Source organism: Heterodontus francisci, chromosome 22 (genome assembly GCF_036365525.1).
Source record: "Heterodontus francisci isolate sHetFra1 chromosome 22, sHetFra1.hap1, whole genome shotgun sequence".
Taxonomy (NCBI): domain Eukaryota; kingdom Metazoa; phylum Chordata; class Chondrichthyes; order Heterodontiformes; family Heterodontidae; genus Heterodontus; species Heterodontus francisci.
Genome location: NC_090392.1, coordinates 39566634 through 39594059, shown reverse-complemented (window position 1 = coordinate 39594059; position 27426 = coordinate 39566634). Strand labels below are relative to the sequence as shown.

At 45.0% G+C, this 27426-nt stretch overlaps 9 non-coding genes across 9 annotated transcripts; all 9 read left to right on the top strand.

The window, feature by feature from the left end:
- The first annotated feature begins 8276 nt into the window (after nt 1-8276).
- Nucleotides 8277-8350, top strand: trnan-guu (transfer RNA asparagine (anticodon GUU)). Its single transcript has one exon. It is a non-coding gene; the product is annotated as a tRNA-Asn (tRNA).
- Nucleotides 8351-10483: 2133 nt separating this feature from the next.
- On the top strand, nt 10484-10557 carry trnan-guu (transfer RNA asparagine (anticodon GUU)). The gene has a single exon. It is a non-coding gene; the product is annotated as a tRNA-Asn (tRNA).
- Nucleotides 10558-12694: 2137 nt separating this feature from the next.
- trnan-guu (transfer RNA asparagine (anticodon GUU)) lies at nt 12695-12768 on the top strand. The gene has a single exon. It is a non-coding gene; the product is annotated as a tRNA-Asn (tRNA).
- Nucleotides 12769-14903: 2135 nt separating this feature from the next.
- trnan-guu (transfer RNA asparagine (anticodon GUU)) lies at nt 14904-14977 on the top strand. Its single transcript has one exon. It is a non-coding gene; the product is annotated as a tRNA-Asn (tRNA).
- A 2137-nt stretch (nt 14978-17114) lies between these two features.
- Nucleotides 17115-17188, top strand: trnan-guu (transfer RNA asparagine (anticodon GUU)). The gene has a single exon. It is a non-coding gene; the product is annotated as a tRNA-Asn (tRNA).
- A 2128-nt stretch (nt 17189-19316) lies between these two features.
- trnan-guu (transfer RNA asparagine (anticodon GUU)) lies at nt 19317-19390 on the top strand. Its single transcript has one exon. It is a non-coding gene; the product is annotated as a tRNA-Asn (tRNA).
- A 2133-nt stretch (nt 19391-21523) lies between these two features.
- Nucleotides 21524-21597, top strand: trnan-guu (transfer RNA asparagine (anticodon GUU)). The gene has a single exon. It is a non-coding gene; the product is annotated as a tRNA-Asn (tRNA).
- Nucleotides 21598-23730: 2133 nt separating this feature from the next.
- On the top strand, nt 23731-23804 carry trnan-guu (transfer RNA asparagine (anticodon GUU)). The gene has a single exon. It is a non-coding gene; the product is annotated as a tRNA-Asn (tRNA).
- Nucleotides 23805-25939: 2135 nt separating this feature from the next.
- trnan-guu (transfer RNA asparagine (anticodon GUU)) lies at nt 25940-26013 on the top strand. The gene has a single exon. It is a non-coding gene; the product is annotated as a tRNA-Asn (tRNA).
- Nucleotides 26014-27426: the final 1413 nt, after the last annotated feature.

The window sequence follows — 27426 nt, the reverse complement described above, 5'->3', positions numbered from 1 at the left end:
TGGGGAATCTAGTACTGGGGCATAGCCCAAAACATGGGAGTTAGACCTTTCATTAATCCACCCTGAGCCCTGTAAACCTGAGAATTAATCCACTCCTGAGCTCTGTGAATATCATAAAGATCATAAAAAATAGGAGCAGGAGTAGGCCATTCGATCCCTTGAGCTGGGTCTGCCATATAAGTTCAGAGCTGATCTGATTGTGGCCTTAATTCCACTTACCTGCCGCCTGCCTCCTCATAACCCTTAACTCCCTTGTAGTTCAAATATCTGTCTAAATATTGTTACAACCATGGTGGGAGGAGTGCACTGTTAATTCAGTCCCACTTCTCCACAGGTCACAATGTATATTTACATTTTTCCCACTTACCGCAACAGTCAATCATATTCCCCAGAATGAAGCACAGCAGCCAGGTTTCTTTAATAAACAACAAAATTATCAGTTTATGAGAAACCAAGCTTTAACCAATACTGAGTTAAAACATACTCACAAATTGAAATAGTAAAGCTCCTTATGTATCCTAGCCCTCATGCATGCACACACACATATATATATATATAACAGGTTTACAGGGAAAAAAAGGGATTTTTATTTACAGTTATTACAAAGAAATAAAAGGAAGAAAAAAAAAACACTTGGGCGGAAAGAAGATATGGAAAGATGTCTTTTGTTTCGGTGAAGTGTCCCAAAGGCAAATAGGCAGCTGTCAATTGGATCTTCCTAGAACAGTTCTTTCCAGGTGATGTTTGGGTAGGCTTTCCAAGAGATGCAACTATAGAAGGTTTCAGTCAGGTCTTACAGCAGAAATGCAGCAACAAAGGTTTCAAAAGTTCATATTTATGACATCTATAAATCATGGCTTGTCAATTCCCTGCAAGCATCTCTCCAAACCAAAAAACCCCTGCTGGCTCTTTATTTGAAAACAGATGCCTTCCAATAACTGTTTACATTTCCACTCTCAGTCCAAACCTTCTGGTGACCTTCCTTTAAACCCCCCCCCCCACAAAGTTCAGCTTCTTCAAGATTCCAGATGAATCACTGTCCATGATTCATCTATAAGTTCTCAACATATTTTAAAAAGAAATAGCAGTAATCTCGTAACACTCAGCCTTGAATATATTCAATGACCTGGCCTCCACTGCTCTCTGGAGGAGAGAATTCCAAGGGTTAATGACTCTCTGAGAGAAGAAATTCCTCCTCATCTCCATCTTAAATGGGAGACCCCTTATTTTTAAACTGTGCCCCCAGTTCCAGATTTCTACACAAGGAGAAACCATCCTCTCAACATCTACCCTGTCAAGCCCCCTCAGAATCTTATATGTTTCAATAAGATCACCTCTCATTCTTCTAAACTCCAATGAGTATAGGCCCAACCTGCTCAACCTTTCCTTATAAGACAGCTCCCTCATCCCAGGAATCGGTCTAGTGAACCTTCTCTGAACTGCTTCCAATGCAACTATATCCCTCCTTCAGTAAAGAAACCAAAACTGTGTACAGTACTCTAGGTGCCGTCTCACCAGTGCCCTGTATGGCAACATTTTATTCTATTTACTAGTTACTAGATGTACCTTCAAATTAGCTTTTAGGATTCCTGTACAAGGACACCCAGATCCCTTTGTACCGCAACATTCTGCAGCCTCTCCCTATTCAAATAATATTCTGCTTTTCTATTCTTCCCACCAAAGTTTTCATTTTCCCACATTAAACTCCATCTGCCAAATTTTTGCCCACTCACTTAACCTGTCTATATCTCTTTGCAGACTCTTTGTGTCCTCCTCACAACTTGCTTTCCTACTAATCTTTGTATTGTCAGAAAACTTGGCTACAATAAAATCGGTCCCTTCATCTATGTCATTAAAAGACCATGAATAGTTGAGACGCCAGCACTGATCCCTATGGCATTCCATTAGTTACAGTTTACCTACCTGCTAATGCCCCATTTATCGTGACTCTCTGTCTCCTGTTAGTTAGCCAATCCTCTATTCATGTTAATATATTACTCCCAACACCATGAACTCCTACCTTGTGTAGTAACCTTTTATGTGGCACCTTTTCGAATGCCTTTGGAAATGCAAAAACTGATTTCCCTTTATCCATTCTGTGCTTTACATCCTCAAACAACTCTCATAAATAAGGGCAGCACAGTGGCGCGGTGGTTAGCAGCGCAGCCTCACAGTTCAATACTGGGTACTGCCTGTGCGGAGTTTGCAACTTCTCCCTGTTGCCGTGTGGGTTTTCGCTGGGCAGCAAACATTGGTAGGAGTTATTTATAGGCCACCAAACAGTAGAGGCAGTGTGGGGCATGCTATTAATCAGGAGATTAGAGAAGCATGTGGCATGGGTAATACAGTAATCATGGGTGATTTCAATCTGCATATAGACTGGGTAAACCTAATGAGCACTAATGCTGTGGAGGAGGAGTTTATGGAGTGTGTTAGGGTTGGTTTTCCAGAGCAGTATGTTGAAGAACCAACCAGAGAACAGACTATTTTAGATCTAGTTTTATGTAATGAGAAAGGGCTAATTAATCTTATTGTAAAAGAACCTTTAGGGATGAAGGACTATAATATGATAGAATTTTACATTATGTTTGAAAGCAAGGTAGTTCAATCTGAAGCCAGGGTGTTAAATTTGAACAAAGGCAATTATGAAAGTATGAGGGGCAAATTGGCTGAGGTGGATTGGGAAAATACATTAAAATGACAGTACATAGGCAATGGAAAGTCTTTAAAGAAATACTACATAGTTTACAGCTGCTATACATTCCTTCAAGGCACAAAACCCCCAAAAGTAAAGGCAGTCAACCTTGGATAACAAAGTAAGTTAAGGATTATATGAGATTAAAAGAAAAGACCTATAAAATTGCCAGAAATAGTAGTAAACCTGAGGATTTGGAGGATTTTAGAATCCAGTAAAGGAGGACGAAGAAACTGATAAAGAAAGGGAAAATAGAATCTGAATGTAAGCTAACAAAAAATAATAAAAGGACTGTAAAAAGCTTCTACAGGTATGTAAAAATGAAACTTTTGGCTAAGACAAATGTGGGTTCATTACAGGCAGAGTCAAGAGAATTTATACTGGGGAATAGAGAAATGGCAGAGAAGCTAAATGATTACTTTGTGTCTGTCTTCACTGAGGAAGATACAAGAAATCACCCAGAATTAGAGATCCAAGGGATTAGGGAGAATGAGGAAGTGAAGGAAATTAGTATCAGTAAGAAGGTTGTATTGGAGAAATTAATGGGGGTGAAGGTTGATAAGTCCCCAGGACCTGATATTCTACATTACAGGGTGTTGAAAGAGGTAGCTATGGAGATAGTGGATGCAATGGTGATCATCTTCCAAAATTTTATAGATTCTGGAGCAGTTCCTGCAGATTGGAAGGTCGCAAATGTTAGCCCACTATTTAAAAAGGGAGGGAGAGAGAAAACCGGGAATTACAGACCTGTCAGCCTTACATCAGTCATTGGGAAAATGCTAGAATCTATTCTATAGGATGTGATAAATGGATACTCGGATAATAATGATCTGACTGGGCATAGTCAACATGGATTTATGAATGGGAAATCATGTTTGATGAACCTGTTGGAGTTTTTAGGGCATGTTACTAACAGAATTGATAAAGGGGAGTCAGTGGATGTGGTATCCTTGGATTTTCAGAAGGCTTTTGATAAAGTTCACCACAGGAGGTTGGTTAGTAAAATTAAAGCACCTGGGATAGGAGGTAAGGTACTGGTCATCTCAATTTCTCTGCCCCCCTCACTCACTCTAACCTGTCCCCCTCTGAACTTGAGGCACTCCGTTCTCTCACGTCTAACCCCGACATGGTCATCAAACCTGCAGACAAGGGTGGTGCTGTTGTCGTATGGCGTACTGACCTCTACCTTGCAGAAACTCAACGCCAACTCATGGACACTTCTTCCTACCTCCCTCTGGACCATGACCCCACCACCGAACATCAAGCCACCGTCCAAAGGACTGTCACTGACCTCATCTCCTATGGAGATCTTCCCTCTACAGCTTCCAGCCTCACAGTCCCACAATCCCGGACAGCCCGCTTCTACCTCCTTCCCAAAATCCACAAACGGGACTGTCCCGGCAGACCCATTGTGTCAGCCTGCTCCTGCCCCACTTCTTCCTATCTAGACTCTATCTTTTCTCCGCTGGTCAAGTCTCTTCTCACCTACATCCGTGACTCTTCTGACTCCCAACGTCATTTTGACAATTTCCAGTTTCCCGGTCCCAACCGCCTCCTCTTCACTATGGACGTCCAATCGCTCTACACCTCCATCCCCCACCAGGATGGTTTGAGGGCTGTCCGCTTCTTCCTGGAACAGAGGCCCAACCAGTCCCCATCCACCACCACCCTCCTCCGCCTGGCTGAACTTGTTCTCACATTGAACAACAACTCCTTCAACTCCACGCACTTCCTTAAGTAAAAGGTGTCGCTATGGGTACCCGCATGGGTCCTAGTTATGCCTGTCTTTTTGTGGGATATGTCGAGCATTCTTTGTTCCAGTCCTACTCAGGCCCCCTCCCCCAACTCTTTTTCCGGTACATTGATGACTGTATCGGTGCCGTTTCCTGCTCCCGCCCCGAACTGGAAAACGTTATCAACTTTGCTTCCAATTTCCACCCTTCTCTCACCTTTACATGGTCCATCTCTGACACTTCCTTTCCCTTCCTCGACTTCTCTGTCTCCATCTCTGGGGATAGGTTGTCTACTAATATCCATTATAAGCCCACCGACTCCCACAGCTACCTCGACTACACTTCGTCACACCCTACCTCCTGTAAGGACTCCATTCCATTCTCCCAGTTTCTCTGTCTCCGACGCATCTGCTCTGATGATGCTACCTTCCATGACGGTGCTTCTGATATGACCTCCTTTTTCCTCAACCGAGGATTTCCCCCCACTGTGGTTGACAGGGCCCTCAACTGTGTCCGACCCATTCCCCGCACCTCTACCCTCATCCCTTCCCCTCCCTCCAAGAACTGTGACAGGGCTCCCCTTGTCCTCACTTTTCACCCCACCAGCCTCCATATCCAAAGGATCATCCTCCACCATTTCCGCCACCTCCAGCGTGATGCCACTACCATTCGCATCTTCCCCTCCCTTCCCCTGTCAGCATTCCGAAGGGATCATTCCCTCCGTGACACCCTGGTCCACTCCTCCATTACCCCCACTACCTCGTCCCCATCCCAGGGCACCTTCCCCTGCAATCGCAGGAGGTGTAATACCTGCCCATTTACCTCCTCTCTCCTCACTATCCCAGGCCCCAAACACTCCTTTCAGGAGAAGCAGCGATTTACTTGTACTTCTTTCAATTTAGTATACTGTATTCGCTGCTCACAGTGTGGTCTCCTCTACATTGGGGAGACCAAACGCAGACTGGGTGATCGCTTTGCGGAACATCTCCGCTCAGTCCGCAAGCAGGACCCTGAGATTCCGGTTGCTTGCCATTTCAACACCCCCCCCCTGCTCTCATCTCTGTCCTGGGATTGCTGCAGTGTTCCAGTGAACATCAACGCAAGCTCGAGGAACAGCATCTCATTTACCGATTAGGCACACTACAGCCTGCCGGACTGAACATTGAGTTCAATCATTTCAGGGCTTGACAGCCCCCCATTTTACTTTCATGTTTAGTTATTTTCTCTTCCTTTTTTTTTACATTCTTTTTTACAATCCTTTTTTCTGCATTTATTTCATTTCATCTTAGTTTGTTCAGTTTGCTTACCCACTGTTTTTTTTCAGGTTTGCACTTGCTGCTGTTCAATATTCAGTGTATTAACACCTAATCTGTACTAATGCTTTGTCTTTCAACACACCATTAACATATTGTTTCCCTTTGCTCCGTGACCTTTTGGTCAGCTATGTGGCCTGGTCCAATCTAGACCTCCTTTGTTATCTCTTGCCCCACCCCCACCTCACTTGCTTATAACCTGTGACTTTTCTAATATTTGTCAGTACTGATGAAGGGTCACTGACCCGAAACGTTAACTCTGCTTCTCTTTCCACAGATGCTGCCAGACCTGCTGAGTGGTTCCAGCATTTCTTGTTTTTATTTTAGGTAAGGTACTGGCATGGATTAAGTATTGGTTAACAGGCAGAAAGCAGCGAGTAGGAATAAATGGGTGATTCTTGCATTGGCAGGCTGTGACTAGTGGGGTACTGCAGCAATCAGTGCTTGGGCCCCAGCTGTTCACAATATATATCAATGATTTGGATGTGGGGAACAAATGTTGTATTTCCAAGTTCATGGATGACACAAAACTAGGTGGGAATGTGTGTTGTGAGGAAGATGCAAAGCACCTTCAAGGGGATTTGGACAGACTTAGTGAGTGGGCAAGAACGTGGCAGATGGAACATAATGTGGAAAAATGTGAGGATATCCACTTTAGTAGGAGGAGTAGATGTGCACAATCTGGGACTGTTCCACCGCTGGGATTAGGGAAAACAAGTTGAATGCGGTGGACCATTTTAATGATATTTGACCTGCATCAAATAAGTTCACTTTTATTGATGTACACTAAAAGTCCCTGGCTGACATTGTTGCAGTCCACTGCTAACAGCTGATCAAAGCAGGTGAAGAATTACTCGTGACAGCTGAGCACCAAGCGCTGAATTTTCTTCAGTTTTCAAATCCAATTCCACACATCGTGACTCAGAATCACTGCTCTGAGAGTGGGAAATCGCTGCAAATACTCAACAGGACGGGCAACTTGTGAAAACTCTTTCAATTTTTGTTGTACAGACTTTTCTTAAAACTTCAAACTGGACCATATGGCAATATAAAGCGCGTGTGTGTGTCTGTGGCTGTGATGGTTCTATCGAAACTGTGAGTCTTGATGTTATGAGGGCGATGCATTGTGAGTGTGTCAGTTGTAAATCTCCTTTTATTTTGATAACATATATCAGGTTCTAAATATATAAATATTGTGCACTTGAGTATTATGGGTGTATCAGTGTGCTCATTCTGAATAAATATGTGCGTGTGTTACTTCTCAATGTATTTGTGTGTATCTGTGTTGTGTATACATTTTTCTATGTGTCAAAGCAAAGTAAGAGAGCAATAAATAAGCAGAAAGTACACATAAACTCACACAATGCCACAACACGGTTCAGAAACACGCACACAAACTCACACAGTCCGACAAAACGGTTCAGAAACCCGCAGACAAACTCACACAGTCCTAGAACACCGTTCAGAGACACATTAAACTCACAGCGTCCCACAACACGCTGCAAAGCCACACACAAACTCACACGGTCCCACAGCACGGTTCAGAGACATAAACAAACTTACACAGTCCCACAACACGGTTCAGACACGCACACACAATCTCACTCAGTCCCGCCGTTCATTTAAAATACCTGTCGAGCACGATAGATCTTAAAACCAGAGACGTTCACCATCCTGACTGCACATATCCATTCCAGTAGCGAAAGGGGGAGCACTGGCTCCGGCCAGTTCTGATACAGCACGAGGCTTGTCAATCAAGTCATGCTCCACCCAGCCCAGATTGAGTCACCGACCAGGTCGCAGTTTACTGTGTGTCAGAACCTGCCCCTCAGGTGTGGGAGATTCCAAGCTTAGTCTGTCGGTTAAAAGGGCATGGGGGCAGATTGGCCTTTTGCCATGTGGCAGTATCCTCAATAAAAGCCTCTTTGCCTGGGAAACCGGGTCTAACGGTAGCTACCTGGAGACGAACCGTCAACATTGTGAGTGCAAAAGCAAACGAATGGTGGATGCTGGAAATCTGAAATGAAAAGGCAGGAAATGCGCAGCAACTCAGGCAGCACATCTGGAAAGACAAACAGTGTTAGACTTTCTGGTGGGTAGCCTTTCTTCACAACTGGATAAAGGTTAGAGATTGAACAGGTATAAAGCGAGTGCAGAGGCAGAGGGAAAGGCGAAGGGGCAAGGTGTGGGATAGGGTGGAACTGTGGCCTGGACAGTTTGTCTGTCAGGGGAAAGATTTCCGCAGCAGATCAGTGTGACATTGTTAAATGAGCTCTGTTTTGTGCTTCGTACAATTGTTGAATTGCCGCAACCGTTTTGACATTGTCCCCTTGTGAAATGGTTCTCCGACTGACGGAAAAAGTGCTGGGGAGAAATTTTGATTTGTACCACCAGATGGCAGAGATAAACAGATACCATCCCGCAGCGTCGATCTGGAAAAGCTGATGACTGGCAGGATTCTCCAGCTCACACGACCTGAGACTCGAATTCATTGAAACACTGGTTTGCAGTGTCTTGCGTGATTTTGCTGTGGTTGTTTCTGTGGCGCAATTGGCTAGCGCGTTCGGCTGTTAACCGAAAGGTTGGTGGTTCAAACCCATCCAGGGACGTCGGCCCGTATTGAGCGTCTCACTTAGCGTCCCTGAACGTGCTTGTTCTACTCTCTGTTTGCATTGGTGTCTTCTTCTCCTGATTATTTAACAACGCTTCTCTGATCCATTACCTGACTGTTTCCATGCATTCATGATAAGCAATTTTCAATGAAATGAGCAAAAACCATGCACAGACGTCGAACCCATGCTAAATATATTAAGGTCGGTCGCGCTTCGAAAAAAGCAATGCAAATTCATTCAATGGCTGCACAATCTGGGACTGTTCCACCGCTGGGATGAGGGAAAACAAGTTGAATGCGGTGGACCATTTTAATGATATTTTACCTGCATCAAATAAGTTCACTTTTATTGATGTACACTAAAAGTCCCTGGCTGACATTGTTCCAGTCCATTGCTAACAGCTGATCAAAGCAGGTGTGGAATTGCTCGTGACAGCTGAGCACCAAGCGCTGAATTTTCATCAGTTTTCAAATCCAATTCCACACATCGTGAATCAGAATCACTGCTGTGAGAGTGGGAAATCGCTGCAAATACTCAACAGGAGGGGCAACTTGTGAAAACTCTTTCCATTTTTGTTGTACAGACTTTTCTTAAAACTTCAAACTGGACCATATGGCAATATAAAGCGTGTGTGTGTGTCTGTGGCTGTGGCTGTCATGGTTCTATCGAAACTGTGAGTCTTGATGTTATGAGGGCGATGCATTGTGAGTGTGTCAGTTGTAAATCTCCTTTTATTTTGATAATATATATCAGGTTCTAAATATATAAATATTGTGCACTTGAGTATTATGGGTGTATCAGTGTGCTCATTCTGAATAAATGTGTGTGTGTGTGCGCGTGTGTGACTTCTCAATGTATTTGTGTGTATCTGTGTTGTGTATACATTTTTCAATGTGTCAAAGCAAAGTAAGAGAGCAATAAATAAGCAGAAAGTACACATAAACTCACACAATGCCACAACACGGTTCAGAAACACGCACACAAACTCACACAGTCCGACAAAACGGTTCAGAAACCCGCAGACAAACTCACACAGTCCTCGAACACCGTTCAGAGACACATTAAACTCACAGCGTCCCACAACACGCTGCAAAGCCACACACAAACTCACACGGTCCCACAGCACGGTTCAGAGACATACACAAACTTACACAGTCCCACAAAACGGTTCAGACACGCACACACAATCTCACTCAGTCCCGCCGTTCATTTAAATTACCTGTCGAGCACGATAGATCTTAAAACCAGAGACGTTCACCATCCTGACTGCACATATCCATTCCAGGAGCGAAAGGGGGAGCACTGGCTCCGGCCAGTTCTGATATAGCACGAGGCTTGTCAATCAAGTCATGCTCCACCCAGCCAAGATTGAGTCACCTACCAGGTCGCAGTTTACTGTGTGTCAGAACCTGCCCCTCAGGTGTGGGAGATTCCAAGCTTAGTCTGTCGGTTAAAAGGGCATGGGGGCAGATTGGCCTTTTGCCATGTGGCAGTATCCTCAATAAAAGCCTCTTTGCCTGGGAAACCGGGTCTAACGGTAGCTACCTGGAGACGAACCGTCAACATTGTGAGTGCAAAAGCAAACGAATGGTGGATGCTGGAAATCTGAAATGAAAAGAGAAAATGCAGGAAATGCGCAGCAACTCAGGCAGCACATCTGGAAAGACAAACAGTGTTAGACTTTCTGGTGGGTAGCCTTTCTTCACAACTGGATAAAGGTTAGAGATTGAACAGGTATAAAGCGAGTGCAGAGGCAGAGGGAAAGGCGAAGGGGCAAGGTGTGGGATAGGGTGGAACTGTGGCCTGGAGAGTTTGTCTGTCAGGGGAAAGATTTCCGCAGCAGAACAGTGTGACATTGTTAAATGAGCTCTGTTTTGTGCTTCGTACAATTGTTGAATTGCCGCAACCGTTTTGACATTGTCCCCTTGTGAAATGGTTCTCCGACTGACGGAAAAAGTGCTGGGGAGAAATTTTGATTTGTACCACCAGATGGCAGAGATAAACAGATACCATCCCGCAGCGTCGATCTGGAAAAGCTGATGACAGGCAGGATTCTCCAGCTCACACGACCTGAGACTCGATTTCATTGAAACACTGGTTTGCAGTGTCTTGCGTGATTTTGCTGTGGTCGTCTCTGTGGCGCAATTGGCTCGCGCGTTCGGCTGTTAACCGAAACGTTGGTGGTGCAAGCCCACCCAGGGACGTCGGCCATTATTGAGCGTTTCACTTAGCGCCCCTGGACGTGCTTGTTCTACTCTCTGTGTTTGCATTGGTTTCTTCTTTTCCTGATTATTTAACAACGCTTCTCTGATCCATTAACTGACTGTTTCCATGCATTCATGATAAGCAATTTTCAATGAAATGAGCAAAAACCATGCACAGACGTCGAACGCATGCTAAATATATTAAGGTCGGTCGGGCTTCGAAAAAAGCAATGCAAATTCATTCATTGTCTGCACAATCTGGGACTGTTCCACCGCTGGGATTAGGGAAAACAAGTTGAATGCGGTGGACCATTTTAATGATATTTTACCTGCATCAAATAAGTTCACTTTTATTGATGTACACTAAATGTCCCTGGCTGACATTGTTCCAGTCCACTGCTAACAGCTGATCAAAGCAGGTGTGGAATTGCTCGTGACAGCTGAGCACCAAGCGCTGAATTTTCTTCAGTTTTCAAATCCAATCCCACACATCGTGAATCAGAATCACTGCTGTGAGAGTGGGAAATCGCTGCAAATACTCAACAGGACGGGCAACTTGTGAAAACTCTTTCAATTTTTGTTGTACAGACTTTTCTTAAAACTTCAAACTGGACCATATGGCAATATAAAGCGTGTGTGTGTGTGTCTGTGGCTGTGGCTGTGATGGTTCTATCGAAACTGAGAGTCTTGATGTTATGAGGGCGATGCATTGTGAGTGTGTCAGTTGTAAATCTCCTTTTATTTTGATAATATATATCAGGTTCTAAATATATAAATATTGTGCACTTGAGTATTATGGGTGTATCAGTGTGCTCATTCTGAATAAATGTGTGTTTGTGTGTGCGTGTGTTACTTCTCAATGTATTTGTGTGTATCTGTGTTGTGTATACATTTTTCGATGTGTCAAAGCAAAGTAAGAGAGCAATAAATAAGCAGAAAGTACGCATAAACTCACACAATGCCACAACACGGTTCAGAAACAAGCACACAAACTCACACAGTCCGACAAAACGGTTCAGAAACCCGCAGACAAACTCACTCAGTCCTCGAACACCGTTCAGAGACACATGAAACTCACAGCGTCCCACAACACGCTGCAAAGCCACACACAAACTCACACGGTCCCACAGCACGGTTCAGAGACATACACAAACTTACACAGTCCCACAACACGGTTCAGACACGCACACACAATCTCACTCAGTCCCGCCGTTCATTTAAAATACCTGTCGAGCACGATAGATCTTAAAACCAGAGACGTTCACCATCCTGACTGCACATATCCATTCCAGTAGCGAAAGGGGGAGCACTGGCTCCGGCCAGTTCTGATATAGCACGAGGCTTGTCAATCAAGTCATGCTCCACCCAGCCCAGATTGAGTCACCTACCAGGTCGCAGTTTACTGTGTGTCAGAACCTGCCCCTCAGGTGTGGGAGATTCCAAGCTTAGTCTGTCGGTTAAAAGGGCATGGGGGCAGATTGGCCTTTTGCCATGTGGCAGTATCCTCAATAAAAGCCTCTTTGCCTGGGAAACCGGGTCTAACGGTAGCTACCTGGAGACGAACCGTCAACATTGTGAGTGCAAAAGCAAACGAATGGTGGATGCTGGAAATCTGAAATGAAAAGAGAAAATGCAGGAAATGCGCAGCAACTCAGGCAGCACATCTGGAAAGACAAACAGTGTTAGACTTTCTGGTGGGTAGCCTTTCTTCACAACTTGATAAAGGTTAGAGATTGAACAGGTATAAAGCGAGTGCAGAGGCAGAGGGAAAGGCGAAGGGGCAAGGTCTGGGATAGGGTTGAACTGTGGCCTGGAGAGTTTGTCTGTCAGGGGAAAGATTTCCGCAGCAGAACAGTGTGACATTGTTAAATGAGCTCTGTTTTGTGCTTCGTACAATTGTTGAATTGCCGCAACCGTTTTGACATTGTCCCCTTGTGAAATGGTTCTCCGACTGACGGAAAAAGTGCTGGGGAGAAAGTTTGATTTGTACCACCAGATGGCAGAGATAAACAGATACCATCCCGCAGCGTCGATCTGGAAAAGCTGATGACTGGCAGGATTCTCCAGCTCACACGACCTGAGACTCGATTTCATTGAAACACTGGTTTGCAGTGTCTTGCGTGATTTTGCCGTGGTCGTCTCTGTGGCGCAATTGGCTAGCGCGTTCGGCTGTTAACCGAAAGGTTGGTGGTTCAAGCCCACCCAGGGACGTCGGCCCTTATTGAGCATTTCACTTAGAGCCGCTGGACGTGCTTGTTCTACTCTCTGTGTTTGCATTGGTGTCTACTTTTCCTGATTATTTAACAACGCTTCTCTGATCCATTACCTGACTGTTTCCATGCATTCATGATAAGCAATTTTCAATGAAATGAGCAAAAACCATGCACAGACGTCGAACCCATGCTAAATATATTAAGGTCGGTCGCGCTTCGAAAAAAGCAATGCAAATTCATTCAATGGCTGCACAATCTGGGACTGTTCCACCGCTGGGATTAGGGAAAACAAGTTGAATGCGGTGGACCATTTTAATGATATTTTACCTGCATCAAATAAGTTCACTTTTATTGATGTACACTAAAAGTCCCTGGCTGACATTGTTCCAGTCCATTGCTAACAGCTGATCAAAGCAGGTGTGGAATTGCTCGTGACAGCTGAGCACCAAGCGCTGAATTTTCATCAGTTTTCAAATCCAATTCCACACATCGTGAATCAGAATCACTGCTGTGAGAGTGGGAAATCGCTGCAAATACTCAACAGGAGGGGCAACTTGTGAAAACTCTTTCCATTTTTGTTGTACAGACTTTTCTTAAAACTTCAAACTGGACCATATGGCAATATAAAGCGTGTGTGTGTGTCTGTGGCTGTGGCTGTCATGGTTCTATCGAAACTGTGAGTCTTGATGTTATGAGGGCGATGCATTGTGAGTGTGTCAGTTGTAAATCTCCTTTTATTTTGATAATATATATCAGGTTCTAAATATATAAATATTGTGCACTTGAGTATTATGGGTGTATCAGTGTGCTCATTCTGAATAAATGTGTGTGTGTGTGCGCGTGTGTGACTTCTCAATGTATTTGTGTGTATCTGTGTTGTGTATACATTTTTCAATGTGTCAAAGCAAAGTAAGAGAGCAATAAATAAGCAGAAAGTACACATAAACTCACACAATGCCACAACACGGTTCAGAAACACGCACACAAACTCACACAGTCCGACAAAACGGTTCAGAAACCCGCACACAAACTCACACAGTCCTAGAACACCGTTCAGAGACACATTAAACTCACAGCGTCCCACAACACGCTGCAAAGCCACACACAAACTCACACGGTCCCACAGCACGGTTCAGAGACATACACAAACTTACACAGTCCCACAAAACGGTTCAGACACGCACACACAATCTCACTCAGTCCCGCCGTTCATTTAAATTACCTGTCGAGCACGATAGATCTTAAAACCAGAGACGTTCACCATCCTGACTGCACATATCCATTCCAGGAGCGAAAGGGGGAGCACTGGCTCCGGCCAGTTCTGATATAGCACGAGGCTTGTCAATCAAGTCATGCTCCACCCAGCCAAGATTGAGTCACCTACCAGGTCGCAGTTTACTGTGTGTCAGAACCTGCCCCTCAGGTGTGGGAGATTCCAAGCTTAGTCTGTCGGTTAAAAGGGCATGGGGGCAGATTGGCCTTTTGCCATGTGGCAGTATCCTCAATAAAAGCCTCTTTGCCTGGGAAACCGGGTCTAACGGTAGCTACCTGGAGACGAACCGTCAACATTGTGAGTGCAAAAGCAAACGAATGGTGGATGCTGGAAATCTGAAATGAAAAGAGAAAATGCAGGAAATGCGCAGCAACTCAGGCAGCACATCTGGAAAGACAAACAGTGTTAGACTTTCTGGTGGGTAGCCTATCTTCACAACTGGATAAAGGTTAGAGATTGAACAGGTATAAAGCGAGTGCAGAGGCAGAGGGCAAGGCGAAGGGGCAAGGTGTGGGATAGGGTGGAACTGTGGCCTGGAGAGTTTGTCTGTCAGGGGAAAGATTTCCGCAGCAGAACAGTGTGACATTGTTAAATGAGCTCTGTTTTGTGCTTCGTACAATTGTTGAATTGCCGCAACCGTTTTGACATTGTCCCCTTGTGAAATGGTTCTCCGACTGACGGAAAAAGTGCTGGGGAGAAATTTTGATTTGTACCACCAGATGGCAGAGATAAACAGATACCATCCCGCAGCGTCGATCTGGAAAAGCTGATGACAGGCAGGATTCTCCAGCTCACACGACCTGAGACTCGATTTCATTGAAACACTGGTTTGCAGTGTCTTGCGTGATTTTGCTGTGGTCGTCTCTGTGGCGCAATTGGCTCGCGCGTTCGGCTGTTAACCGAAACGTTGGTGGTGCAAGCCCACCCAGGGACGTCGGCCATTATTGAGCGTTTCACTTAGCGCCCCTGGACGTGCTTGTTCTACTCTCTGTGTTTGCATTGGTGTCTTCTTTTCCTGATTATTTAACAACGCTTCTCTGATCCATTAACTGACTGTTTCCATGCATTCATGATAAGCAATTTTCAATGAAATGAGCAAAAACCATGCACAGACGTCGAACGCATGCTAAATATATTAAGGTCGGTCGGGCTTCGAAAAAAGCAATGCAAATTCATTCATTGTCTGCACAATCTGGGACTGTTCCACCGCTGGGATTAGGGAAAACAAGTTGAATGCGGTGGACCATTTTAATGATATTTTACCTGCATCAAATAAGTTCACTTTTATTGATGTACACTAAATGTCCCTGGCTGACATTGTTCCAGTCCACTGCTAACAGCTGATCAAAGCAGGTGTGGAATTGCTCGTGACAGCTGAGCACCAAGCGCTGAATTTTCTTCAGTTTTCAAATCCAATTCCACACATCGTGAATCAGAATCACTGCTGTGAGAGTGGGAAATCGCTGCAAATACTCAACAGGACGGGCAACTTGTGAAAACTCTTTCAATTTTTGTTGTACAGACTTTTCTTAAAACTTCAAACTGGACCATATGGCAATATAAAGCGTGTGTGTGTGTGTCTGTGGCTGTGGCTGTGATGGTTCTATCGAAACTGAGAGTCTTGATGTTATGAGGGCGATGCATTGTGAGTGTGTCAGTTGTAAATCTCCTTTTATTTTGATAATATATATCAGGTTCTAAATATATAAATATTGTGCACTTGAGTATTATGGGTGTATCAGTGTGCTCATTCTGAATAAATGTGTGTTTGTGTGTGCGTGTGTTACTTCTCAATGTATTTGTGTGTATCTGTGTTGTGTATACATTTTTCGATGTGTCAAAGCAAAGTAAGAGAGCAATAAATAAGCAGAAAGTACGCATAAACTCACACAATGCCACAACACGGTTCAGAAACAAGCACACAAACTCACACAGTCCGACAAAACGGTTCAGAAACCCGCAGACAAACTCACTCAGTCCTCGAACACCGTTCAGAGACACATGAAACTCACAGCGTCCCACAACACGCTGCAAAGCCACACACAAACTCACACGGTCCCACAGCACGGTTCAGAGACATACACAAACTTACACAGTCCCACAACACGGTTCAGACACGCACACACAATCTCACTCAGTCCCGCCGTTCATTTAAAATACCTGTCGAGCACGATAGATCTTAAAACCAGAGACGTTCACCATCCTGACTGCACATATCCATTCCAGTAGCGAAAGGGGGAGCACTGGCTCCGGCCAGTTCTGATACAGCACGAGGCTTGTCAATCAAGTCATGCTCCACCCAGCCCAGATTGAGTCACCTACCAGGTCGCAGTTTACTGTGTGTCAGAACCTGCCCCTCAGGTGTGGGAGATTCCAAGCTTAGTCTGTCGGTTAAAAGGGCATGGGGGCAGATTGGCCTTTTGCCATGTGGCAGTATCCTCAATAGAAGCCTCTTTGCCTGGGAAACCGGGTCTAACGGTAGCTACCTGGAGACGAACCGTCAACATTGTGAGTGCAAAAGCAAACGAATGGTGGATGCTGGAAATCTGAAATGAAAAGAGAAAATGCAGGAAATGCGCAGCAACTCAGGCAGCACATCTGGAAAGACAAACAGAGTTAGACTTTCTGGTGGGTAGCCTTTCTTCACAACTTGATAAAGGTTAGAGATTGAACAGGTATAAAGCGAGTGCAGAGGCAGAGGGAAAGGCGAAGGGGCAAGGTGTGGGATAGGGTTGAACTGTGGCCTGGAGAGTTTGTCTGTCAGGGGAAAGATTTCCGCAGCAGAACAGTGTGACATTGTTAAATGAGCTCTGTTTTGTGCTTCGTACAATTGTTGAATTGCCGCAACCGTTTTGACATTGTCCCCTTGTGAAATGGTTCTCCGACTGACGGAAAAAGTGCTGGGGAGAAATTTTGATTTGTACCACCAGATGGCAGAGATAAACAGATACCATCCCGCAGCGTCGATCTGGAAAAGCTGATGACTGGCAGGATTCTCCAGCTCACACGACCTGAGACTCGAATTCATTGAAACACTGGTTTGCAGTGTCTTGCGTGACTTTGCCGTGGTCGTCTCTGTGGCGCAATTGGCTAGCGCGTTCGGCTGTTAACCGAAAGGTTGGTGGTTCAAGCCCACCCCGGGACGTCGGCCCTTATTGAGCATTTCACTTAGCGCCGCTGGACGTGCTTGTTCTACTCTCTGTGTTTGCATTGGTGTCTACTTTTCCTGATTATTTAACAACGCTGCTCTGATCCATTACCTGAATGTTTCCATGCATTCATGATAAGCAATTTTCAATGAAATGAGCAAAAACCATGCACAGACGTCGAACCCATATATTAAGGTCGGTCGGGCTTCGAAAAAAGCAATGCAAATTCATTCAATGGCTGCACAATCTGGGACTGTTCCACCGCTGGGATTAGGGAAAACAAGTTGAATGCGGTGGACCATTTTAATGATATTTTACCTGCATCAAATAAGTTCACTTTTATTGATGTACACTAAAAGTCCCTGGCTGACATTGTTCCAGTCCACTGCTAACAGCTGATCAAAGCAGGTGTGGAATTGCTCGTGACAGCTGAGCACCAAGCGCTGAATTTTCTTCAGTTTTCAAATCCAATTCCACACATCGTGACTCAGAATCATTGCTGTGAGAGTGGGAAATCGCTGCAAATACTCAACAGGACGGGCAACTTGTGAAAACTCTTTCAATTTTTGTTGTACAGACTTTTCTTAAAACTTCAAACTGGACCATATGGCAATATAAAGCGTGTGTGTGTGTCTGTGGCTGTGGCTGTCATGGTTCTATCGAAACTGTGAGTCTTGATGTTATGAGGGCGATGCATTGTGAGAGTGTCAGTTGTAAATCTCCTTTTATTTTGATAATATACATCAGGTTCTAAATATATAAATATTGTGCACTTGAGTATTATGGGTGTATCAGTGTGCTCATTCTGAATAAATGTGTGTGTGTGTGTGCGTGTGTTACTTCTCAATGTATTTGTGTGTATCTGTGTTGTGTATACATTTTTCTATGTGTCAAAGCAAAGTAAGAGAGCAATAAATAAGCAGAAAGTACACATAAACTCACACAATGCCACAACACGGTTCAGAAACACGCACACAAACTCACACAGTCCGACAAAACGGTTCAGAAACCCGCAGACAAACTCACACAGTCCTAGAACACCGTTCAGAGACACATTAAACTCACAGCGTCCCACAACACGCTGCAAAGCCACACACAAACTCACACGGTCCCACAGCACGGTTCAGAGACATACACAAACTTACACAGTCCCACAACACGGTTCAGACACGCACACACAATCTCACTCAGTCCCGCCGTTCATTTAAAATACCTGTCGAGCACGATAGATCTTAATACCAGAGAGGTTCACCATCCTGACTGCACATATCCATTCCAGTAGCGAAAGGGGGAGCACTGGCTCCGGCCAGTTCTAATATAGCACGAGGCTTGTCAATCAAGTCATGCTCCACCCAGCCCAGATTGAGTCACCGACCAGGTCGCAGTTTACTGTGTGTCAGAACCTGCCCCTCAGGTGTGGAAGATTCCAAGCTTAGTCTGTCGGTTAAAAGGGCATGGGGGCAGATTGGCCTTTTGCCATGTGGCAGTATCCTCAATAAAAGCCTCTTTGCCTGGGAAACCGGGTCTAACGGTAGCTACCTGGAGACGAACAGTCAACATTGTGAGTGCAAAAGCAAACGAATGGCGGATGCTGGAAATCTGAAATGAAAAGAGAAAATGCAGGAAATGCGCAGCAACTCAGGCAGCACATCTGGAAAGACAAACAGTGTTAGACTTTCTGGTGGGTAGCCTTTCTTCACAACTGGATAAAGGTTAGAGATTGAACAGGTATAAAGCGAGTGCAGAGGCAGAGGGAAAGGCGAAGGGGCAAGGTCAGGGATAGGGTGGAACTGTGGCCTGGAGAGTTTGTCTGTCAGGGGAAAGATTTCCGCAGCAGAACAGTGTGACATTGTTAAATGAGCTCTGTTTTGTGCTTCGTACAATTGTTGAATCGCCGCAACCGTTTTGACATTGTCCCCTTGTGAAATGGTTCTCCGACTGACGGAAAAAGTGCTGGGGAGAAATTTTGATTTGTACCACCAGATGGCAGAGATAAACAGATACCATCCCGCAGCGTCGATCTGGAAAAGCTGATGACTGGCAGGATTCTCCAGCTCACACGACCTGAGACTCGAATTCATTGAAACACTGGTTTGCAGTGTCTTGCGTGATTTTGCTGTGGTTGTCTCTGTGGCGCAATTGGCTAGCGCGTTCGGCTGTTAATTGAAAGGTTGGTGGTTTGAGCCCACCCAGGAACGTCGGCCCTTGTGGAGCGTTTCACTTAGCGCCTCTGGACGTGCTTGTTCTGCTCTCTGTGTTTGCATTGGTGCCTTCTTTTCCTGATTATTTAACAACGCTGCTCTGATCCATTACCTGACTGTTTCCATGCATTCATGATAAGCAATTTTCAATGAAATGAGCAAAAACCATGCACAGACGTCGGACCCATGCTAAATATATTGAGGTCGGTCGGGCTTCGAAAAAAGCAATGCAAATTCATTCAATGGCTGCACAATCTGGGACTGTTCCACCGCTGGGATTAGGGAAAACAAATTGAATGCGGTGGACCATTTTAATGATATTTTACCTGCATCAAATAAGTTCACTTTTATTGATGTACACTAAAAGTCCCTGGCTGACATTGTTCCAGTCCACTGCTAACAGCTGATCAAAGCAGGTGTGGAATTGCTCGGGACAGCTGAGCACCAAGCGCTGAATTTTCTTCAGTTTTCAAATCCAATTCCACAAATCGTGACTCAGAATCACTGCTGTGAGGGTGGGATATCGCTGCAAATACTCAACAGGACGGGCAACTTGTGAAAACTCTTTCAATTTTTGTTGTACAGACTTTTCTTAAAACTTCAAACTGGACCATATGGCAATATAAAGCGTGTGTGTGTGTCTGTGGCTGTGGCTGTCATGGTTCTATCGAAACTGTGAGTCTTGATGTGATGAGGGCGATGCATTGTGAGTGTGTCAGTTGTAAATCTCCTTTTATTTTGATAATATATATCAGGTTCTAAATATATAAATATTGTGCACTTGAGTATTATGGGTGTATCAGTGTGCTCATTCTGAATAAATGTGTGTGTGTGTGCGTGTGTTACTTCTCAATGTATTTGTGTGTATCTGTGTTGTGTATACATTTTTCTATGTGTCAAAGCAAAGTAAGAGAGCAATAAATAAGCAGAAAGTACACATAAACTCACACAATGCCACAAGACGGTTCAGAAACACGCACACAAACTCACACAGTCCGACAAAACGGTTCAGAAACCCGCAGACAAACTCACACAGTCCTAGAACACCGCTGAGAGACACATTAAACTCACAGCGTCCCACAACACGCTGCAAAGCCACACACAAACTCACACGGTCCCACAGCACGGTTCAGAGACATACACAAACTTACACAGTCCCACAACACGGTTCAGACACGCACACACAATCTCACTCAGTCCCGCTGTTCATTTAAAATACCTGTCGAGCACGATAGATCTTAAAACCAGAGACGTTCACCATCCTGACTGCACATATCCATTCCAGTAGCGAAAGGGGGAGCACTGGCTCCGGCCAGTTCTGATATAGCACGAGGCTTGTCAATCAAGTCATGCTCCACCCAGCCCAGATTGAGTCACCTACCAGGTCGCAGTTTGCTGTGTGTCAGAACCTGCCCCTCAGGTGTGGAAGATTCCAAGCTTAGTCTGTCGGTTAAAAGGGCATGGGGGCAGATTGGCCTTTTGCCATGTGGCAGTATCCTCAATAAAAGCCTCTTTGCCTGGGAAACCGGGTCTAACGGTAGCTACCTGGAGACGAACAGTCAACATTGTGAGTGCAAAAGCAAACGAATGGCGGATGCTGGAAATCTGAAATGAAAAGAGAAAATGCAGGAAATGCGCAGCAACTCAGGCAGCACATCTGGAAAGACAAACAGTGTTCGACTTTCTGGTGGGTAGCCTTTCTTCACAACTGGATAAAGGTTAGAGATTGAACAGGTATAAAGCGAGTGCAGAGGCAGAGGGAAAGGCGAAGGGGCAAGGTCAGGGATAGGGTGGAACTGTGGCCTGGAGAGTTTGTCTGTCAGGGGAAAGATTTCCGCAGCAGAACAGTGTGACATTGTTAAATGAGCTCTGTTTTGTGCTTCGTACAATTGTTGAATCGCCGCAACCGTTTTGACATTGTCCCCTTGTGAAATGGTTCTCCGACTGACGGAAAAAGTGCTGGGGAGAAATTTTGATTTGTACCACCAGATGGCAGAGATAAACAGATACCATCCCGCAGCGTCGATCTGGAAAAGCTGATGACTGGCAGGATTCTCCAGCTCACACGACCTGAGACTCGAATTCATTGAAACACTGGTTTGCAGTGTCTTGCGTGATTTTGCTGTGGTTGTCTCTGTGGCGCAATTGGCTAGCGCGTTCGGCTGTTAATTGAAAGGTTGGTGGTTTGAGCCCACCCAGGAACGTCGGCCCTTGTGGAGCGTTTCACTTAGCGCCTCTGGACGTGCTTGTTCTGCTCTCTGTGTTTGCATTGGTGCCTTCTTTTCCTGATTATTTAACAACGCTGCTCTGATCCATTACCTGACTGTTTCCATGCATTCATGATAAGCAATTTTCAATGAAATGAGCAAAAACCATGCACAGACGTCGGACCCATGCTAAATATATTGAGGTCGGTCGGGCTTCGAAAAAAGCAATGCAAATTCATTCAATGGCTGCACAATCTGGGACTGTTCCACCGCTGGGATTAGGGAAAACAAATTGAATGCGGTGGACCATTTTAATGATATTTTACCTGCATCAAATAAGTTCACTTTTATTGATGTACACTAAAAGTCCCTGGCTGACATTGTTCCAGTCCACTGCTAACAGCTGATCAAAGCAGGTGTGGAATTGCTCGGGACAGCTGAGCACCAAGCGCTGAATTTTCTTCAGTTTTCAAATCCAATTCCACAAATCGTGACTCAGAATCACTGCTGTGAGGGTGGGATATCGCTGCAAATACTCAACAGGACGGGCAACTTGTGAAAACTCTTTCAATTTTTGTTGTACAGACTTTTCTTAAAACTTCAAACTGGACCATATGGCAATATAAAGCGTGTGTGTGTGTCTGTGGCTGTGGCTGTCATGGTTCTATCGAAACTGTGAGTCTTGATGTGATGAGGGCGATGCATTGTGAGTGTGTCAGTTGTAAATCTCCTTTTATTTTGATAATATATATCAGGTTCTAAATATATAAATATTGTGCACTTGAGTATTATGGGTGTATCAGTGTGCTCATTCTGAATAAATGTGTGTGTGTGTGCGTGTGTTACTTCTCAATGTATTTGTGTGTATCTGTGTTGTGTATACATTTTTCTATGTGTCAAAGCAAAGTAAGAGAGCAATAAATAAGCAGAAAGTACACATAAACTCACACAATGCCACAAGACGGTTCAGAAACACGCACACAAACTCACACAGTCCGACAAAACGGTTCAGAAACCCGCAGACAAACTCACACAGTCCTAGAACACCGCTGAGAGACACATTAAACTCACAGCGTCCCACAACACGCTGCAAAGCCACACACAAACTCACACGGTCCCACAGCACGGTTCAGAGACATACACAAACTTACACAGTCCCACAACACGGTTCAGACACGCACACACAATCTCACTCAGTCCCGCTGTTCATTTAAAATACCTGTCGAGCACGATAGATCTTAAAACCAGAGACGTTCACCATCCTGACTGCACATATCCATTCCAGTAGCGAAAGGGGGAGCACTGGCTCCGGCCAGTTCTGATATAGCACGAGGCTTGTCAATCAAGTCATGCTCCACCCAGCCCAGATTGAGTCACCTACCAGGTCGCAGTTTGCTGTGTGTCAGAACCTGCCCCTCAGGTGTGGGAGATTCCAAGCTTAGTCTGTCGGTTAAAAGGGCATGGGGGCAGATTGGCCTTTTGCCATGTGGCAGTATCCTCAATAAAAGCCTCTTTGCCTGGGAAACCGGGTCTAACGGTAGCTACCTGGAGACGAACCGTCAACATTGTGAGTGCAAAAGCAAACGAATGGTGGATGCTGGAAATCTGAAATGAAAAGAGAAAATGCAGGAAATGCGCAGCAACTCAGGCAGCACATCTGGAAAGACAAACAGTGTTCGACTTTCTGGTGGGTAGCCTTTCTTCACAACTGGATAAAGGTTAGAGATTGAACAGGTATAAAGCGAGTGCAGAGGCAGAGGGAAAGGCGAAGGGGCAAGGTCAGGGATAGGGTGGAACTGTGGCCTGGAGAGTTTGTCTGTCAGGGGAAAGATTTCCGCAGCAGAACAGTGTGACATTGTTAAATGAGCTCTGTTTTGTGCTTCGTACAATTGTTGAATCGCCGCAACCGTTTTGACATTGTCCCCTTGTGAAATGGTTCTCCGACTGACGGAAAAAGTGCTGGGGAGAAATTTTGATTTGTACCACCAGATGGCAGAGATAAACAGATACCATCCCGCAGCGTCGATCTGGAAAAGCTGATGACTGGCAGGATTCTCCAGCTCACACGACCTGAGACTCGAATTCATTGAAACACTGGTTTGCAGTGTCTTGCGTGATTTTGCTGTGGTTGTCTCTGTGGCGCAATTGGCTAGCGCGTTCGGCTGTTAATTGAAAGGTTGGTGGTTTGAGCCCACCCAGGAACGTCGGCCCTTGTGGAGCGTTTCACTTAGCGCCTCTGGACGTGCTTGTTCTGCTCTCTGTGTTTGCATTGGTGCCTTCTTTTCCTGATTATTTAACAACGCTGCTCTGATCCATTACCTGACTGTTTCCATGCATTCATGATAAGCAATTTTCAATGAAATGAGCAAAAACCATGCACAGACGTCGGACCCATGCTAAATATATTGAGGTCGGTCGGGCTTCGAAAAAAGCAATGCAAATTCATTCAATGGCTGCACAATCTGGGACTGTTCCACCGCTGGGATTAGGGAAAACAAATTGAATGCGGTGGACCATTTTAATGATATTTTACCTGCATCAAATAAGTTCACTTTTATTGATGTACACTAAAAGTCCCTGGCTGACATTGTTCCAGTCCACTGCTAACAGCTGATCAAAGCAGGTGTGGAATTGCTCGGGACAGCTGAGCACCAAGCGCTGAATTTTCTTCAGTTTTCAAATCCAATTCCACAAATCGTGACTCAGAATCACTGCTGTGAGGGTGGGATATCGCTGCAAATACTCAACAGGACGGGCAACTTGTGAAAACTCTTTCAATTTTTGTTGTACAGACTTTTCTTAAAACTTCAAACTGGACCATATGGCAATATAAAGCGTGTGTGTGTGTCTGTGGCTGTGGCTGTCATGGTTCTATCGAAACTGTGAGTCTTGATGTGATGAGGGCGATGCATTGTGAGTGTGTCAGTTGTAAATCTCCTTTTATTTTGATAATATATATCAGGTTCTAAATATATAAATATTGTGCACTTGAGTATTATGGGTGTATCAGTGTGCTCATTCTGAATAAATGTGTGTGTGTGTGTGCGTGTGTTACTTCTCAATGTATTTGTGTGTATCTGTGTTGTGTATACATTTTTCTATGTGTCAAAGCAAAGTAAGAGAGCAATAAATAAGCAGAAAGTACACATAAACTCACACAATGCCACAACACGGTTCAGAAACACGCACACAAACTCACACAGTCCGACAAAACGGTTCAGAAACCCGCAGACAAACTCACACAGTCCTAGAACACCGTTCAGAGACACATTAAACTCACAGCGTCCCACAACACGCTGCAAAGCCACACACAAACTCACACGGTCCCACAGCACGGTTCAGAGACATACACAAACTTACACAGTCCCACAACACGGTTCAGACACGCACACACAATCTCACTCAGTCCCGCCGTTCATTTAAAATACCTGTCGAGCACGATAGATCTTAATACCAGAGAGGTTCACCATCCTGACTGCACATATCCATTCCAGTAGCGAAAGGGGGAGCACTGGCTCCGGCCAGTTCTAATATAGCACGAGGCTTGTCAATCAAGTCATGCTCCACCCAGCCCAGATTGAGTCACCGACCAGGTCGCAGTTTACTGTGTGTCAGAACCTGCCCCTCAGGTGTGGAAGATTCCAAGCTTAGTCTGTCGGTTAAAAGGGCATGGGGGCAGATTGGCCTTTTGCCATGTGGCAGTATCCTCAATAAAAGCCTCTTTGCCTGGGAAACCGGGTCTAACGGTAGCTACCTGGAGACGAACAGTCAACATTGTGAGTGCAAAAGCAAACGAATGGCGGATGCTGGAAATCTGAAATGAAAAGAGAAAATGCAGGAAATGCGCAGCAACTCAGGCAGCACATCTGGAAAGACAAACAGTGTTCGACTTTCTGGTGGGTAGCCTTTCTTCACAACTGGATAAAGGTTAGAGATTGAACAGGTATAAAGCGAGTGCAGAGGCAGAGGGAAAGGCGAAGGGGCAAGGTCAGGGATAGGGTGGAACTGTGGCCTGGAGAGTTTGTCTGTCAGGGGAAAGATTTCCGCAGCAGAACAGTGTGACATTGTTAAATGAGCTCTGTTTTGTGCTTCGTACAATTGTTGAATCGCCGCAACCGTTTTGACATTGTCCCCTTGTGAAATGGTTCTCCGACTGACGGAAAAAGTGCTGGGGAGAAATTTTGATTTGTACCACCAGATGGCAGAGATAAACAGATACCATCCCGCAGCGTCGATCTGGAAAAGCTGATGACTGGCAGGATTCTCCAGCTCACACGACCTGAGACTCGAATTCATTGAAACACTGGTTTGCAGTGTCTTGCGTGATTTTGCTGTGGTTGTCTCTGTGGCGCAATTGGCTAGCGCGTTCGGCTGTTAATTGAAAGGTTGGTGGTTTGAGCCCACCCAGGAACGTCGGCCCTTGTGGAGCGTTTCACTTAGCGCCTCTGGACGTGCTTGTTCTGCTCTCTGTGTTTGCATTGGTGCCTTCTTTTCCTGATTATTTAACAACGCTGCTCTGATCCATTACCTGACTGTTTCCATGCATTCATGATAAGCAATTTTCAATGAAATGAGCAAAAACCATGCACAGACGTCGGACCCATGCTAAATATATTGAGGTCGGTCGGGCTTCGAAAAAAGCAATGCAAATTCATTCAATGGCTGCACAATCTGGGACTGTTCCACCGCTGGGATTAGGGAAAACAAATTGAATGCGGTGGACCATTTTAATGATATTTTACCTGCATCAAATAAGTTCACTTTTATTGATGTACACTAAAAGTCCCTGGCTGACATTGTTCCAGTCCACTGCTAACAGCTGATCAAAGCAGGTGTGGAATTGCTCGGGACAGCTGAGCACCAAGCGCTGAATTTTCTTCAGTTTTCAAATCCAATTCCACAAATCGTGACTCAGAATCACTGCTGTGAGGGTGGGATATCGCTGCAAATACTCAACAGGACGGGCAACTTGTGAAAACTCTTTCAATTTTTGTTGTACAGACTTTTCTTAAAACTTCAAACTGGACCATATGGCAATATAAAGCGTGTGTGTGTGTCTGTGGCTGTGGCTGTCATGGTTCTATCGAAACTGTGAGTCTTGATGTGATGAGGGCGATGCATTGTGAGTGTGTCAGTTGTAAATCTCCTTTTATTTTGATAATATATATCAGGTTCTAAATATATAAATATTGTGCACTTGAGTATTATGGGTGTATCAGTGTGCTCATTCTGAATAAATGTGTGTGTGTGTGCGTGTGTTACTTCTCAATGTATTTGTGTGTATCTGTGTTGTGTATACATTTTTCTATGTGTCAAAGCAAAGTAAGAGAGCAATAAATAAGCAGAAAGTACACATAAACTCACACAATGCCACAAGACGGTTCAGAAACACGCACACAAACTCACACAGTCCGACAAAACGGTTCAGAAACCCGCAGACAAACTCACACAGTCCTAGAACACCGCTGAGAGACACATTAAACTCACAGCGTCCCACAACACGCTGCAAAGCCACACACAAACTCACACGGTCCCACAGCACGGTTCAGAGACATACACAAACTTACACAGTCCCACAACACGGTTCAGACACGCACACACAATCTCACTCAGTCCCGCTGTTCATTTAAAATACCTGTCGAGCACGATAGATCTTAAAACCAGAGACGTTCACCATCCTGACTGCACATATCCATTCCAGTAGCGAAAGGGGGAGCACTGGCTCCGGCCAGTTCTGATATAGCACGAGGCTTGTCAATCAAGTCATGCTCCACCCAGCCCAGATTGAGTCACCTACCAGGTCGCAGTTTGCTGTGTGTCAGAACC